Genomic DNA, 18,911 nt, shown 5'->3' with positions numbered 1-18,911 from the left:
CAAAACTTCTGGGATGCAGCAAAACCAGAGGATAGAGGGAAAATTATAGCTGTAAACACCTATATTAAAAAAGAATCGGGGGGACCTTCATGATGGTGGAGGAGTAAGACGTGAGATCACCTTCCTCCCCACAAGTACATCAAACATACACCTACATGTGGAACAACTCCTACAGAACACCTACTGAAGGCTGGCAGAAGACCTCAGAGTTCCCAAAATGATCTTGGTGCCCCAGCCTGGTGTCAGGCCTGAGCCTCTGATGTGGAAGAGCTGAGTTCAGGACATAGGACCACCAGAGACATCCCAGCCTCAAGTAATATCAATTGGCAAGAGCTCTCCCAGAGATCTCTGTCCCAATGCTAAGACCCAGCTCCACCCAACAACCAGCAAGCTCCAGTGCTCAATGTCCCATGCCAAACAACTAGCAAGACAGGAACACAACCCCACCCATTAGCAGAGAGGCTGCCTAAAATCATAATAAGTTCACAGACACACCAAAACACACCACCAGATACACCTCTGCCCACCAGAAAGACTAGGTCCAGCCCCACCCACCAGAACACAGGTACCAGTCCCGTCACCAGGAAGCCTACACAAGCCACTGAACAAACCTTACCCACTGGGGGCAGACACCAAAAACAACGGGAACTATGAACATGCAGCCTGCGAAAAGGAGACCCCAAACACAGTAAGTTAAGCAAAATGAGAAGACAGAAGTATGCAGCAGATGAAGCAGAAAGGTAAAAACCCACCAGACCAAACAAATGAGGTAATAAGCACTCAACCTCAAAAAGAATTCAGAGTAATGGTAGTAAAGATGATCCAAAATCTTGGAAATAGAATGGAGAAAATACAAGAAATGCTTAACAAGGACCTAGAAAAGCTAAAGAGAAAACAGAGAATGATGAACAGCACAATAAATGAAATTAAAAATTCTCTAGAAGGAATCAACAGCAGAATAACTGAGGCAGAAGAATGGATAAGTAACCTGGAAGATAAAATAGTGGAAATAACTAATGCAGAGCAGAATAAAGAAAAAAGAATGAAAATAATTGAGCACAGTCTCAGAGACTTCTGGGATGATATTAAACACACCAACATTTGACTTATAGGGGTCCCAGAAGAAGAGAAAAAGAAAGGGACTAAGAAAATATTTGAAGAGATTATAGTTGAAAACTTCCCTAATATGGGAAAGGCAATAGTTAATCAAGTCCAGGAAGCACAGAGAGACCCATACAGGATAAATGCCAAGGAGAAACATGCCAAGACACATATTAATCAAACTATCAAAAATTAAATACAAAGAAAAAATATTAAAAGCAGTAAGGGAAAAACAACAAATAACATACAAGGGAATCCCACTAAGGTTAACAGCTGATCTTTCAGCAGAAACCCTGCAAGCCTAAAGGGAATGGCAGAACATATTTAAAGTGATGAAAGGGAAAAACCTACAACCAAGATTACTCTAACCAGCAAGAATCTCATTCAGATTTGATGGAGAAATAAAAACCTTTACAGACAGGCAAAAGCTAAGAGAATCCAGCACCACCAAACCAGCTTTACAACAAATGCTAAAGGAACTTCTCTAGGCAGGAAACACAAGAGAAGGAAAAGACCTACAATAACAAAACCAAAACAATTAAGAAAATGGTAATAGGAACATACATATCGATAATTACCTTAAATATAAATGGATTAAATGCTCCATCTAAAAGATAGACTGGCTGAATGGATACAAAACCAAGACCTGTATAGATGCTGTCTATAGGAGACCCACTTCAGACGTAGGGACACATACAGATAGAAAGTGAGGGGATGGAAAAAGATATTCCATGCAAATGGAAACCAAAAGAAAGCTGGAGTAGCAATTCTCATATCAGACAAAATAGACTTTAAAATAAAGACTATTAGAAGAGACAAAGAAGGACACTACAGAATGATCAAGGGGGCAATCCAAGAAGAAGATATAACAATTGTAAATATTTATGCACCCAACATAGGAGCACCTCAATACATAAGGCAAATGCTAACAGCCATAAAAGGGGAAATGCACAGTAACACATTCATAGTAGGGGACTTAACACCCCACTTTCACCAATGGACAGATCATCCAAAATGTAAACAAGGAAACACAAGCTTTAAATGACACATTAAACAAGATGGACTTCATATTTAGAGGACAACATTCCATCCAGAAACAACAGAATACACATTTTTCTCAAGTGCTCATGGAACATTCTCCAGGATAGATCATATCTTGGGTCACAAGTCAAGCCTTGGTAAATTTAAGAAAACTGAAATGGTATCAAGTATCTTTTCTGACCACAACACTATGAAACTAGATATTAACTACAGGAAAAAAAACTGTACAAAATACAAACACATGGAGGCCAAACAATACACTACTAAAAAACCAAGAGATCACTGAAGAAATCAAAGAGGAAATTAAAAAATACCTAGAAACAAATGACAATGAAAACACGACGACCCAAAATCTATGGGATGCAGCAAAAGCAGTTCTAAGAGGGAAGTTTATAGCAATACAATCCTCCCTCAAGAAAGAAGAAAAATCTCAAATAAACAAGCTAACCTTACACCTAAAGCAATTAGAGAAAAAGAACTAAAAAACCCCAAAGTTAGCAGAAGGAATGAAATCATAAAGATCAGATCAGAAATAAATGGAAAATAAATGAACAAAACAATAGCAAAGATCAATAAAACTAAAAACTTGTTCTCTGAGAAGATAAACAAAATTTATAAACCATTACCCAGACTCATCAAGAAAAAAAGGGAGAAGACTCAAATCAACAGAATCAGAAATGAAGAAGAAGTAACAACTGACACTGCAGAAATACAAAGAAGCATAGGGACTACTACAAGCAAATATATGCCAATAAAATGAACAACTTGGAACAAATGGACAAATGCTGAGAAAAGCACAACATTCTGAGACTGAACCAGGAGAAAATACAAAATATAACAGACTGATCACAAGCACTGAAATTGAAACTGTGATTAAAAATCTTCCAACAAACAAAAGCTCAGGACCAGATGGCTTCACATGTGGGTGAATTCTATCAAACATTTAGAGAAGAGCTTACACCTATCCTTCTCAAACTCTTCCAAAATATAGCAGAAGGAACACTCTCAAACTCATTCTATGAGGCCATCATCACCCTGATACCAAAACCAGACAAAGATGTCACAAAAAAGCAAACTACAGGCCAATATCACTGATGAACATAGATGCAAAAATCCTCAACAAAATACTAGCAAACAGAATCCAAGAACACATTAAAAGGATCATACACCATGACCAAGTGGGGTTTATCCTAAATTCTTCAATATACACAAATCAATCAATGTGGTACACAATATTAAAAAACTGAAGGATAAAAACCACATGATAATCTCAATAGATGCAGAAAAAGCTTTCAGTAAAATTCAGCACCCATTTATGATAAAAACTCTCCAGACAGTAGGCATAGAGGGAACTTCCCTCAACATAATAAAGGCCATATATGACAAATCCACAGCCAACACTGTTCTCAATGGTCAAAAACTGAATCCATCTCCTCTAAAATCAGGAAGAAGATAAGGATGTCCACTCTCACCACTATTATTCAACATAGTTTTGGAAGTCTTAGCCACAGCCATCAGAGAAGAAAAAGATATAAAAGGAATCCAAATCAGAAAAGAAGTAAAGCTGTCACTGTTTGCAGACGACATGATACTATAGAGGATCCTAAAGATGATACCAGAAAACTACTAGATCTAATGAATGAATTCGGTAAAGTCGCAGGATACAAAATTAACACACAGGGCTTCACTGGTGGCGCAGTGGTTGAGAGTCCACCTGCCGATGCAGGGGGCATGGGTTTGTGCCCCGGTCCGGGAAGATCCCACATGCCGCACAGCGGCTGGGCCCGTGAGCCATGGCTGCTGACCCTGCGCATCCGGAGCCTGTGCTCTGCAATGGGAGAGGCCATAGCAGTGAGAGGCCCGCGTACCACAAAAAAAAAAAAAAAAAAAAAAAAACACACAGCAATCGGTTGCATTTTTATACACTAAAAACAAAAGGTCAGAAAGAGAAATTCAAGAAACAATTCCATCTACCACTGCATCAAAAACATTAAAATACCTATGAATAAACACACCTAAAGAGATGAAAGACCTGTACTCTGAAAAGTATTAAGATGGTGATGAAAGAAATTAAAGATGATACAGACAGAGAGATATACCGTGTTCTTGGATTTGAAGAATCAACATTGTGAAAATAACTAAACTATCCAAAGCAATCTACAGATTCAATGCAATCCTTATCAAATTACCAATGGCATTTGTCACAGAACTAGAACAAAAAATTTCACAATTTGTATGGAAACAAAAAAGACCCCCAATAGCCAAAACAATCTTGAGAAAGAAAAACGGAGCTCGAGGAATCAGGCACCTGGACTTCAGACTACACTACAAAGCTACAGTAATCAATACAGTACGGTACTGGCACAAAAACAGAAATATAGATCAATGGAACAGTATAGAAAGCCCAGAGATAAACCCACGCACATACGGTCACCTTATTTTTGATAAAGGAGCTAAGAATATACAATGGAAGAAAGAAAGCCTCTTCAATAAGTGGTGCTGGGAAAACTGGACAGCTACATGTAAAAGAATGAAATTAGAACACTCCCTAACACCATACACAAAAATAAACTCAAAATGAATTAGAGACCTAAATGTAAGGCCAGACACTTTAAAACTCTTAGAGGAAGACACAGGCAGAACACTCTATGACATAAATCACAGCAAGATCCTTTCTGACCCACCTCCTAGAGTAATGGAAATAAAAATAAACAAATGGGACCTAATGAAATATAAAAGCTTTTGCACAGCAAAGGAAACCATAAACAAGACAAAAAGACAACCCTCAGAATGGGACAAAATATTTGCAAATGAAGCAACTGACAAAGGATTAATCTCCAAAATATACAAGCAGCTCATGCAGCTCAATATCAAAAAAAACAAACAACCCAATCCAAAAATGGGCAAAAAAAAAAAAAAAAACAAACAACTTACTACAAAGCTATAATGATCCAAACAGTGTGGTACTGGCAGGAGAGAAATACAGCCCAATGGAATAGAACTGAAAATCCAGAGATAAGCCAATTTGTCTATGGACCAACGAGATTTTGCCAAGTGATCTGAAACTACTGAGTGGGGAAATCAAAGTCTCTTCATCAAAGAGTGCTGTGATCTACATGTAAACATTTATTTGTTACTAGCATCTTACACTTCACACAATTTTTGTAAGGTTCATCCATGTTGTACCATGTATTTGATATTATTCAGCCATAGAAGAATGATGTACTAATATATGGTACAACATGGATGAACTTTATAAACACTATACAAAATGGAATAAGTCAGTAATAAATGGATATTCCCATGCAAAAGAATAACTCTGAATCCCTACCTCATACCATCTGCAAAAATCAACTCAAAATGAATCAAAGCAAAAATTGTAAAACTCCTAGAAAAGAAAATGCAAGGGGAATTTGTCATGACTTTAGATTTGGTAAATGGAGTCTTAGATATGACATAAAAACACAAGCAACAATAACTAAAGTTGATAAACTGGGCCTCATTAAAATTAAAAATATTTGATTCAAAGGACACCATCCAGATCCAGATAATGAAAAGACAAAATACAAAAATGGGAGAAAATATATCCAAATAATATACTTGATAGGGGATCTACCAAGCCACGGAGTAGCCACGGCCGCTGAGCCTGCGTGTCCGGAGCCTGTGCTCTGCAACGGGAGAGGCCACGGCAGTGAGAGGCCCACGTACCGCAAAAAAAAAAAAAAGATTACCATTTGACCCAGCAATCCTAGATTTATACACAACAGAAATGAAGTCATACGTCCACAGAAAAACCTTGTATACAAATGTTCACAGAAACATTATTCATGATAGCCAAAAGTTGGAAACAGCCCAAATATCCATCAACTGATCAGTGGTTAAACAAGAAGTATATCAACACAACACAATGTAGTATATCAACACAATATTATTCAGCCATGAAAGAATTAAGTACTGATAAATGATACAACATGAATGAAACTTATAAACATTATATGAGTTTAAGAAGCCAGTAACAAAAGGCCAAATGTTATATAATCCAAATTTATTGAGACAGAAAGGCAAATTTACTAAGACAGAAAGTAGTTTAGTGGTTGCCTAAGACTGGGGAGGGATGGAGAGTTGGGAAGTGATACCCAATAAGCACAGGGTTTTCTTGGGGGAGAAGAAAAAGTTCTAAAATTGATTGTGGTGATGGTTGGGCAACTCTGTGAGGATAGTACAAACTACTGAATTGTACATATTTAAAACGTGAAATATATGACTTGGAATATATGATATTGAATTATATATCAATAAAGCTTTTGCAAAAATATATGAAATGTATTACTTGAAATGTATGATACTGAGTTACATATCAATACAGCTTTTACAAAAAATAAACATGAGATACTACTTCACACCCACTGGTATGATTCAGGGTTAGATGGCTCCATGGGTGTTGGCTTGGCTGAATGAATGCCTGAACCACCTCTTGACTGGTCACACTTTTCAGTATTTAAGATTAGGGCCAGGGGCTTCCCTGGTGGCGCAGTGGTTGAGAGTCCGCCTGCCGATGCAGGGGACATGGGTTCGTGCCCCAGTCCGGGAAGATCCCACATGCTGCAAAGCGGCTAGGCCCGTGAACCATGGCCGCTGGGCCTGTGAAGCCGGAGCCTGTGCTCCACAACGGGAGAGGCCACAGCAGTGAGAAGCCCGTCTACTGCAAAAAAAAAAAAAGATTAGGGCCCTGAAAACTCTACTTCCAAAAGGAATTCTAAGATCAAATTAAAGAATAAAAGTCATTTGGTCAATTTCCTCACTTTAAAAGAGAGATAAACATAGTACCTTGTTCTGTGTCAGTCTCAGCCTAGCAATAACGTTGCTACTGGCCAGAAGTACCTAAAGACCCACCCAGAACTAAGGCAACCCCCACAGACATTTCCCCTTCCAGAATCAATACTGTGGCTGGACTAGCCCTTATGGATCTTACTATGATTACAAGATGTACTTCAGCAACAACCACCAGGGAACTGTGAAAAATAAACGTTTATTATTCACAAGTCCTGGCCACACAGCAAGGTCACAGGTAGAGAGCTAGTGAATGCAAACCCAGGGTTCTGTCTTTCCTGGGGTTGAGAGTGAGGTGCCTAGGGTTTCACAGGTTTCTTTTTATTGATGAATTTAAAACATAAAGCAGGAATGAAAGCACAAGAAGCACAAGAAGAGAAAAGCAAGAGGTCAAATGGTCACTATCTAAGTTATCTAAGTCAGACCTCTTTAAAAAAAGGAACTTCATGGATAGGGTGGCCTGGCTCTTTATCTAGTCCTAGAGCTGGCAATTTGTTTATTTGAAATGGATGTCTTTCAAGTGGCTACCTAGACAATCAAAAGCTTAATACCAGACACACTGCAATCAACAAAGCTAGTTGTCAGATAACTCCAGGAGCAAACAATCCTTCAGGACCCTGACTTTCGGCCTCACTGTGGTTTCCAAGAAATAGCTACAGCTGGAATTCCTGGCTACAGTACTAACTAGGAGTGTGGTGAGCAGAAAGCTCTTCTCTGCTGGTAGCCATTCATGCAAGAAGTTTCCTAAAGATGAACCCTCTTCCAAATTAATCTTCCCGGGAAAGTCTTAAAATGGTGGAGGAGAAGGACGTGAACTCACCCCTTCTTACGAAAACACTAAAATCACAACTAGCTGCTGAACAACCATTGACAAAAAAACGGTGGATCCTACCAAAAATGATACCCTCCATCCAAAGACAAAGAAGAAGCCACAACAAGACGACAGGAGGGGCACAATCGCAATAAAAGCAAATCCCATACCCACCAGGTGCACGAACCAGACACTGGAAAATAATTATACCACAGAAGTTCTCCCACAGGAGTGAAACTCCTGGGCCCCATGTCAGGCTCCCCAATATGGGGGTCAGGCAATGGGAGGAGGAGCCCCCAGAGAATCTGGCTTTGAAGGCCAGTGGGGTTTGACTAGGGGAAACAGAAATTCCACTCTTAAAGGGTGCATACAAGGTCTCGTGCATACCAGGGGCCAGGAAAAAAAGCAGTAATCTCATAAGAGACCAGGCCAGACTTACCTGCTAGTACTGGAGGGTGTCCTGCAGAGCAAGGGGTGGCTGTGGCTCACTGCAGGGACAGAGACGCTGGCAGCAGTAGTTCTGGAGAGTACTCATCCATGTGAGCCCTCCTGCAGGCTGCCATTTTCTCCCCAAGACCTAGCCCCACCCAACAGCCTGAAGGCTCCAATGCTGGGATGCCTCAGGCCAAACAATCAACAGGTCAGGAACACAGCCCCCCCCATCACCAGACAGGGTTTAAAGTCTTTCTGAGCATGGCCCTGACCACCAGAGGGACAAGACCCAGTTCCACCCACCAATGGGCAGGAACCAGTCCCTCCCACAAGCCTCTTACACACCCTCATCCACTGGAGGGAAAACAGCAGAAGCAAGAAGAACTACAATTCTGCAGTCTGTGAAAAAGAAACTGCAATCACAGAAAGTCAGACAAAATAAGATGGCAGGGGAATATGTCCCAGATGAAGGAATAAGATAAGACCCGAGAAGAACAGCTAAATGAAGTGGACATAGGCAATCCACCAGAAAAAGAATTCAGAGTAATGACAGTGAAGACGAACCAAGATCTTGAAAAAAGAATGGAAGCACAGATCAAGAAGATACAAGAAATGTTTAACAAAGACCTAGAACTAAAGAACAAACAGATCAACAACACAATAACTGAAATGAAAAATACACCTGAAGGAATCAATAGCAGAATAACTAAGGCAGAAAAATGCATACGTGAGCTGGAAGACAGAATGGTGGAAATCACTGCCTCACAACAGAATAAAGTAAAAAGGATGAAAGAAATGAGGACAGCCTCAGAGACCTCTGGAATAACACTGAACGCACCAACATTCACATTGTAGGGGTCCCATAATGAGAAGAGAGAGAGAAAAGACCTGAGAAAATATTTGAAGAGTAATAGCTGAAAACTTCCCTAACGTGGGAAAGTAGACAGCCACCCAACTCAAGGAAGCACAGAGAGTCCCATACAGGGTTAATTCAAGGAGGAACATGCCGAGACACACGGTAATCAAACTGACAAACATTAAAGACAAAGAAAAAATATTAAAAGCAACAAGGGAAAAGTAACCAATAACATACAAAGAAACTCCCATAAGGTTATCAGCTGATTTCTCAGCAGAAACTCTGCAGGTCAGAAGGGAGTGGCACAATATATTTCAAGTGATGAAAGGGAAGAACCTACAACCAAGAACACTCTACCCAGCAAGGATCTCCTTCAGATTCGACAGAGAAATCAAAAGCTTTACAGACAAGCAAAAGCTAAGACAATTCAGCACCACCAGAACAGCTCTGCAACAAATGCTAAAGGAACGTCTCAGAGCTGAAAACAAAAGTCCACAACTAGAAACAAGAAAATTACGAATGGAAAAGCTCACCAGTAAAGGCAAACATACAGTAAAGGTAGGAAGTCATCCACACAGAAATATGGTATCAAAACCAGCAGTTGTGAGAAGAGGAGAGCACAACTGCAGGATACTGGAAATGCATTTGAAATTAAAATATCAGCAACTTATAACAATTTTGTTTATATACAGACTGCTGTATCAAAACCTCATGGCCACTGCAAACTGAAAATCTACAATAGATACACGTAAAAAAAATGAGAAAGGGGGCTTCCCTGGTGGCGCAGTGGTTGAGAGTCCGCCTGCCGATGCAGGGGACGCGGGTTCGTGCCCCGGTCTGGGAGGATCCCACATGCCGCGGAGCGGCTGGGCCCGTGAGCCATGGCCGCTGAGCCTGCGCGTCCGGAGCCTGTCCTCCGCAACGGGAGAGGCCACAACAGTGAGAGGCCCGCGTAACGCATAAAAAAAAAAAAAAAAAAAAAAAAATGAGAAAGGAATCCAAACACAACACTAAAGGTAGCCATCAAATCTCAAGAGAACAAAAGAGTAAGGGAAGAAAAAAGACCTACAAAAATAAATCCGAAACAATTAACAAAATGGCAATAAGAATATACATATTGATAATTATCTTAAATGTAAACAAATTAAATGCTCCAAACAGAAGACAAAGACTGGCTGAATGGATACAAAAACTAGACTCGTATATATGCTGACTACAAGAGGTCCACTTCAGATCTAGGAACACATACAGACTGAAAGTGAGGGAATGGAAAAAGGTATTCCATGCACATGGAAATCAAAAGAAAGCTGGAGTAGCAATACTCATATCAGACAAAATAGACATTAAAATAAAGACTGTTACAAGAGACAAAGAAGGACACTACATAATGATCAAGGGGTCAATCCAAAAAGAGGATATAACAATTGTAAATATATACATACCCAACACAGGAGCACCTCATTAAAGGAGGTAAGTACTAACAGCCATAAAGGGAGAAATTGACAGTAACAAAACAATAGTGGGGGACTTAAACACTCCACTTTCATCAATGAACAGATCATCCAGACAGAAAATCAATCAGGAAACACATGACTTAAATAACATATTAGACCAGATGTATTTAATTTTTATAGAGCATTCCATCCAAAAGCTGCAGAATACACATTCTTCTCAAGTGCACATGGAACATTCTCCAGGAGTGAACACATGCTGTACCACAAAGCCAGCCTCAGTAAATTTAAGAACCCTGAAATCATATCAAGCATCTTTTCCGACCACAATGCTATGAGATTAGAAATTAACTACGAGATCAAAAAAACTGTAAAAAACGGAAACACGTGGAGGCTAAACAATATGCTACTAAACAACCAACAGATCACTGAAGAAATCAAAGAGGAAATCAAAAAATACCTACAGACAAATGGAAACAAAAGCATGACAATCCAAAACCTACGGGACACAGCAAAAGCAGTTCTAAGAGGGAAGTTTACAGCAATACAATCTTACCTCAGGAAACAAGAAAAAATCTCAAATGAAAAACCTAACCTTACACCTAAAGCAACTACAGAAAAAAGAACAAACAAAACCCAAAATTAGTAGAATGAAAGAAATCATAAGGATCAGAGCAGAAAGAAATGAAATAGAAACTAAGAAAAAAGAAAAGATCAATGAAATTAAAGGTTGGTTCTTTGAAAAGATAAATAAAATTGATAAACTTTTAGCCAGACTCATCAAGAAAAAGGGGGAGAGGGCTCAAACCAATAAAATGAAAAAGAAGTTACAATGGACATCACAGAAATACAAAGGATCATAAGAGACTGCTACATGCAACTATACGCCAATAAAATGGACAACCTGGAAGAAGTGGACAAATTCTTAAAAAGGTACAACTTCCCAAAACTAAACCAGGAAGAAATAGAAAATATGAACAGATGGATCAGAAGTACTGAAATTGAAAATGTGATTTAAAAACTCCCAACTAATAAAGTCCAGGACCAGATGGCTTCACAAGCATATTCTATCAAACATCTACAGAAGAGTTAATACCTAACCTTTTGCAACTATTCCAAAAAACTGCAGAGGAAGGAACACTCTCAAACTCATTCTATGAGGCCACCATTACCATGATACCAAAACAAGACAAAGATACCACAGAAAAAGAAAATTATATGCCAATATCACTGATAAACATAGATGCAAAAAGCCTCAACAAAATACTACCAATTCGAATCCGACAATACATTAAAAACATCATACACCATGACCAAAGTGGGATTTATCCAAGGAATGCAGAGATTTTTCAATGTCCGCAAATCAATCAGTGTGAATCACCACATCAAAGAATTGAAGAATAAAAACTATATGATAATCCCAATAGATACAGAAAAAGCTTTTGACTCAATACCCATTTATGATAAAAAAACTCTCTGGAGGGCTTCCCTGGTGGCGCGGTGGTTGGGAGTCCGCCTGCCGATGCAGGGGACGTGGGTTCGTGCCCCGGTCCGGGAGGATCCCACGTGCTGCGGAGCGAGTGGGCCCGTGGGCCATGGCTGCTGAGCCTGCGCTCCGTGGCGGGAGAGGCCGCAGCAGTGAGAGGCCCGCGTGCTGCAAAAAAAAAAAAAACTCTCTGGAAAGTGGGCATGTAGGGAACCTACCTCAACATAATAAAGGCCATATATGAGAAACCTACAGCTAATACCATACTCAATGGTGAAAACCTGAAAGCATTTCCTCTAAGATCAGGAACAAAACAAGGATGTCCACTCTCACCACTTTTATTCAACATAGTTTTGGAAGTCCTAGCCACAGCAATGAGATAAGAAAAAGAAATAAAAGGAATCCAAGTTGGAAAAGAAGAAGTAAAACTGTCACTGTTTGCAGATTACATGATACTATACATGGAAAATCCTAAAGATGCTACCAGAAAACTACTAGAGCTCATCAATGAATTCAGTAAAGTTGCAGGATACAAAATTAACACATAGCAATCTGTTGCATTCTATACACTAACAACGAAAGATCAGGAAGAGAAATTCAAGAAACAATCCCATCTACCATCACACGAAAAAGAATAAAATACCTAAGAATAAACCTACCTAAGGAGACAAAGGACCTGTACTCTAAAAACTATTAAGATGTTGATGAAAGAAATTGAAGATGATACAAGCAGATGGAAAGATATAACATGTTCTTGGACTGGACCCATCAATATTATCAAAATGACTATACTACCCAAGGCAAGCTGCAGATTCAATGCAATCCCTATCAAATTACCAATGGCGTTTGTCACAGAACTAGAACAAAAAGTTTCACAATTTGTATGGAAACACAAAAGACCCCCAATAGCCAAAGCAATCTTGAGAAAGAAAAACGGAGCTCAAGGAGTCAGGCTCCTGGACTTCAGACTCTACTACAAAGCTACAGTAATCAAGATAGTATGGTACTGGTACAAAAACAGAAATATAGATCAAGGGAGCAGGACAGAAAGCCCAGAGATAAATCCACGCACATATCACCTTATCTTTGATAAAGGAGGCAAGAATATACAATGGAGAAAAGACAGCCTCTTCAATAAGTGGTGCTGGGAAAACTGGACAGCTACATGTAAAAGAATGAAATTAGAACACTTCCTAACAGCATACACAAAAATAAACTCAAAATGGATTAAAGACCTAAATGTAAGGCCAGACACTATCAAACTCTTAGAGGAAAACATAAGCAGAACACTCTATGACATAAATCACAGCAAGATCCTTTTTGACCCACCTCCTCCAGAAATGGAAATAAAAACAAAAATAAACAAATGGGACCTAATGAAACGTCAAAGCTTTTGCACAGCAAAGCAAACCATAATCAAAACGAAAAGACAACCCACAGAATGGGAGAAAATATTTACAAACCATGTGACTGACAAAGGATTAGTCTCCAATATTTACAAACACCTCATGCATATCAAAAAAGCAAACAACCCAATCAAAATATGGACAGAAAACCTGAATAGACATTTCTCCAAAGAAGACATATAGATGGCCAAGAGGCACATGAAAAGATGCTCAACATTGCTAATTATTAGAGAAATACAAATCAAATCTACAAGATATCACCTCACACCAGTCAGAATGTCCATCATCAAAAAATCTATAAACCATAAATCCTGGAGAGGGCGTGGAGAAAAGGGAACTCTTTTGCACTGTTGTGCAAACAACAGTGGGAATGTAAATTGGTACAGCCACTATGGAGAACATTTTGGAGGCTCCCTAAAAATCTAAAAATAGAGCTACCATATGAGCCAGCAATCCCACTCCTGGGCATGTATCCAGAGAAAAACGTGGTTTGAAAGGATACCTGCACCTCAATGTTCATTGCAGCACTATTTACAATAGCTAATACATGGAAGCAACCTAAATGTCCATTGACAGAGGAATGTATAAAGAAGATGTGGTACATATATACAGTGGAATATTACTCAGCCATAAAAAAGAATGAAATAATGCCATTTGTGGCAACATAGAGGACCTGGAGATTATCATACTAAGTGAAGTAAGTCAGACAGAGAAAGCCAAGTATCATATGATATCACTTATATGCAGAATCTAAAAAAAAATGATACAAATGAACTTATTTACAAAACAGAAACAGACTCACAGACTTAGAGAACTTATGGCTACCGGTGGGGAAGGATGGGGGAGACGGATAGATTGGGAGTTTGGGATTGACATGTACACACTGCTATATTTAAAATATATAATCGGGCTTCCCTGGTGGTGCAGTGGTTAAGAATCCGCCTGCCAACGCAGGGGACACGGGTTTGAACCCTGGTCTGGGAAGATCCCACATGCCACAGAGCAACTAAGCCTGTGCGCCACAATTACTGAGCCTGTGCTCTAGAGCCCACAAGCCACAACTACAGAAACCCACGCGCCACAATTACGGAAGCCCACACACCTAGAGCCCATGCTCTGCAACGAGAAGCCACTGCAATGAGAAGCCCGCACACCTCGATGAAGAGTAGCCCCCGCTCGCCACAACTAGAGAAAGCCCGTGCACAGCAATGAAGACCCAACACAGCCAAAAATAAAAATAAATTTTTAAAATAAAATAAGGGGCTTCCCTGGTGGCGCAGTGGTTGAGAGTCCGCCTGCCGATGCAGGGGACACGGGTTCGTGCCCCGGTCTGGGAGGATCCCGCATGCCGCGGAGCGGCTGGGCCCGTGAGCCATGGCCGCTGAGCCTGCGCGTCCGGAGCCTGTCCTCCGCAACGGGAGAGGCCACAGCAGTGAGAGGCCCGCGTAACGCATAAAAAAAAAAAATAAAATAAAATAAAATAAAATAAAATAAAATAGATAACCAACAAGGACCTACTGTATAGCACAGGGAACTCTGCTCAATATTCTGTAATAACCTAAATGGGAAAAGAATTTGTAAAAGAATAGATACATGTATATGTATAACTAAATCACTTTGCTGTACACCTGAAACTAACACAACATTGTTAATCAACTATGTTCCAATATAAAGTAAAAAATTTTTTAAAAAGCTAATTGTCAGGTGCTTACACTACAACATCTACACACCCTAGTGCTGCTGTAAGAATTGAGTAACACACATAAAGCACTTAACACAGTGTCAATAAATTTTAGCTAGCTGAAAGAGGTGAATGAGGTACAGCTATAACATTAACTCCATATTCTACTCTTTGGGGACTGAGAAAAGAATAAAGGTCATTTTAAAGGAATACATTTCCCCTAAACATTTTTTATATTTAGAGGTTACTACAGATCAAGATTCTTCATTAAATACAAATATCTCAATATTAAAACTATTTGTCATTTATAACTTACTGCAAATTATTTTATCATCAAAACCATACTTAACAAAGGGTCATCAACATAAGTTCTGATTGCAGCTAGATACAATAAAGGGCATTTGGGGATGGGAATGGAAAGGAATATGAGGATACTAGATACGTGAGTACCTCAGTCAAGAAAGAGTAACTGGCATAGGGCTCAGAGAGAGGTGGGAGGATTCCAAAAGATAACTCTACATAGCTATTTTGTCTAAACCTTGCTGTCTCTATGCTAGGGAAAACTATCTCATATCATATCTTTGAAATATAACTTGTCAAGGCTGTAGATATGATATCAGAATAATTGTCTTTTCAGTTCACAGATTCTCTGAATCAAGCAGAATAACATCTGGACATGACTGAGAGAATACAGGGAGAGCCTGGATTTTAAGCCTGATTCAAGGACACCTTTGGGTATCCTCACTGTGGAAGGAGAAAATTTATTCTCAATACTGAAGAAAGAAATTATTTGTGGTCAAGAGGGAAAAGTGTAGCAGACTACATTACTGCTCACAAATACTCACTTTTCTCTTCCCAGTCCCTGAGAGGACCACCCCATCTGACTAACACTGGCTTGGCCATATGACTTGGTTTGGCCAATGGAATCTGAGCAGAACTGAGAGTGTGTTAGTTTCAAGCAGAGGCAGTAGGGAGGTATTTCGTTTCCAGCAGCCCTCATGCTCTTTTGCCTTTTACCAGGAGAACATCATGTCTCATATAGGGGGTACTCCTTCAGCCTGGCATCCAAACTGAGAACGTACATGGAACATACAGTTTACCATGTATGTTATGAGCCACAGCCATCTATATGTGGTGTTACAACTTCTCATGTGATCTCAGATACTTTCCTTCTACAGCCTCACCCTAACTCACAAGATGCAACCTTTCCAGCGCCCACTTCCACAAGCAAGCTTTAAGACTTTAAGGTAAAGTGCCAAATATATTTCAGATTTTATATATTTTGTTACCATTTAACATGTGCTGTTTTTATTGTTTTTTTTAATGTCACAAAGTTTAGAATGTTATGCCACTAATCTCATTTTTCCTCTAAGCCTTATGGTTTTTATTGCACAATTCTGCAGAGCATAGTGCATTTTAGGAACACCTATTTCACACTATACCACAACTGACTGTATCTTGAAAAAAGAGACACGAATATCCATAATCCAAAGAGACAAGTTCTATAACTGAGCCACAAATGGGTAGAAAAGCAACTGAGATAAGGTGATACTTAACCTTATAACCTGGTCACCCCACCGCCAAATACAATCACACTGGGAGATTAGGTTTCAACATATGAATTTGAGGGAGAAGAGATACATTCAATCTACAGCATTCTGTTCCTGGACCCCCCAAAATAATATCCTTCTCACATTCAAAATATGTTCATTCTATTCCCAACAGCCCCAAAAGTGTTAACTCATTCCAACATCAACTCAAAGTTTGAGTTCAAAGTCTCATCTAAATATCATCTAAAGCAGATTGGATGAGACTCAAGGTACAATTCATCCTGAGGTTCTCCAGCTGTAAACCTGTGAAATTAAACAAGTTATGTGCTTCCAAAATACAATGGCAGAACAGGCACAGAACAGATATTTAGAAGAAAGGTGTGACAAGTCTCAAGCAAGTCTAAAACCCAACAGGGCAAATTCCATTAGACCTTAAGGTCCATGAATAATCCTCTAACTTGATACTCTGCCCTCCAGGCCCACTGAAGCAGAGGTCCTACCTACAGGACCCACTGGGGCAGCATTCCTGCCCCTTCAGCTTTGCTGGGCAGAGGGTGGGCACCTAAGGCTCCTGGCAGCCCTGCCCTAGTGGATTTGGGTGGCTCCTGTTCTTTGAAATCTAGGTGGAGTCAGACATGCCCCCTGGGCCTGTGCATTCTCCACTAGTGGAGATGGCTTATTCCACCAGTTTGTTGCCTGCACCCTGCTGAGAGGCAGCTGCTGCACCAGGGGCTGCCAGAATCACACCTGGGGCAGCCAAGGAGCTCAGCACCAGCAGTGCACCAGCAGAGCCCTCAAGGTGAGGTAGCACCAAGCAGCAAGCTCAAGGTCTCCAAACACTGGCACCTCCTCCTTTGAAATCATTCTGCCTCCAGGCCCTGTGCTAAGACAGCAGCCCTGGTGGTTTCTGAACTGTCTTCAGGGTCATTCTTCCATTGTTTTAGGTAGCAGCATCTGGTTCCTGTTGAGATGGCTTATCCACACTAATCTTAACAAATGGTTGCTTGGCCACACCCTTAGTGTTCTCTACTGAACAGGCTTTCTCATCTTTTGGATAGGTGGGGAATTTTCCAAATTTTTAAGTCCTGCTTCCTTTTTGCTTAACATTTATAATTATGCCAGTAAGTTATTTCTCTCTAATTATACTATGTTGACCTAAAACAAACAGGCTGCCAGGTATTTTTCCAGAAAAGATGGATTTATTTGGGATCAGCAGAGAACTGCAATCTGGGGTCTGCAATCATGGTGAGCCACATGGAAGCTCCCCCAAGGCAAGGGAAGGAGAACACTGTCCTAGAGGGGAGGGCTACAGTAAACAAGAAGCCCAAGGTTTTTCATTGTTTGAGTCCTTGCCAGGAAAGAAGAGGAGTCTTCTTCCCCTTGGGCTCTGGTATCCTTGCAGACCATGAGAACTCCCCCTTCTGGTCTCCTGATTCTATTTTATTGAGGTTTCTGTTTATTAACTTTTTACAACTATAAGCAGTTAGGAGGGCTCAAGCCACACCTTCAAACCTTTGTTTAGAAATTACTTCAAGTAAATACCCAATTTCATTGCTCACAAGTTCTACATTCTACAAAGCACTGAAACATGAACATAACTCAGCCAAGTTCTTTGACACTTTACAACAAGGATCACTTTTCTTTCAGTTTCCAATAACACAGTCCTCATTTCCATCCGAGATCTTATCAGAATGGTCTTTACAGTACACAATTCTACCAATATTCTGCGCAGGATTACACAGGGTTCTCTAAGAAGATTGAGGTTTACACAGGTGTTCTCTAAGAAGATTGAGGTTTTTCTGTACACCTCTCCTCCTTTCGAGTCCACACCAGAATCTCCTGCTCACAACAATGTAGGCTTTTTCTAGCATACACCTCAAAACCCTTCCATTACCCATTACCCAGGTTCCAAAGCCACTTCAACATTTTTAGGAATTTATTACAGCACCCCTCCACTTCTCAGTACCAATTTTTGTTTTAGTTCATTCAGGATACTGTAACAAAAATACCACAGACAAGGTGGTTTATAAAAAAAAATAGAAATGTATTTCTCACATTTCTGGAGGTTTGGAAGTACAAAATCAAGGTGCTGGCAGATGTGGTGTCTAATGAGGACCCATTTCCTGGTTCATAGATAGTTCACCTTCTTATTCATCTTCATGCTATGTCCACACATGGTAGAAGGAGCAAAGGAACTCTCAGTGGTCTCTTTAACAAAGATACCAGTCCCACTGATGAGGAATCCACCCTCATAACTGATTCATCT

The 18,911-nt window shown here is 40.0% G+C and overlaps 1 protein-coding gene across 5 annotated transcripts in view; it reads right to left on the bottom strand.

Annotated features, from left to right (window-relative positions):
* The window catches only part of JAK2 (Janus kinase 2), a 118,905-nt gene that overhangs the window by 80,274 nt on the left and 19,720 nt on the right, over positions 1-18,911 (bottom strand). The gene's annotated exons all lie outside the window — the stretch shown is intronic.

This window comes from Phocoena sinus, chromosome 6 (assembly GCF_008692025.1).
Source record: "Phocoena sinus isolate mPhoSin1 chromosome 6, mPhoSin1.pri, whole genome shotgun sequence".
Lineage (NCBI taxonomy): Eukaryota > Metazoa > Chordata > Mammalia > Artiodactyla > Phocoenidae > Phocoena > Phocoena sinus.
This window is presented reverse-complemented; position numbering and strand designations above follow the sequence as displayed.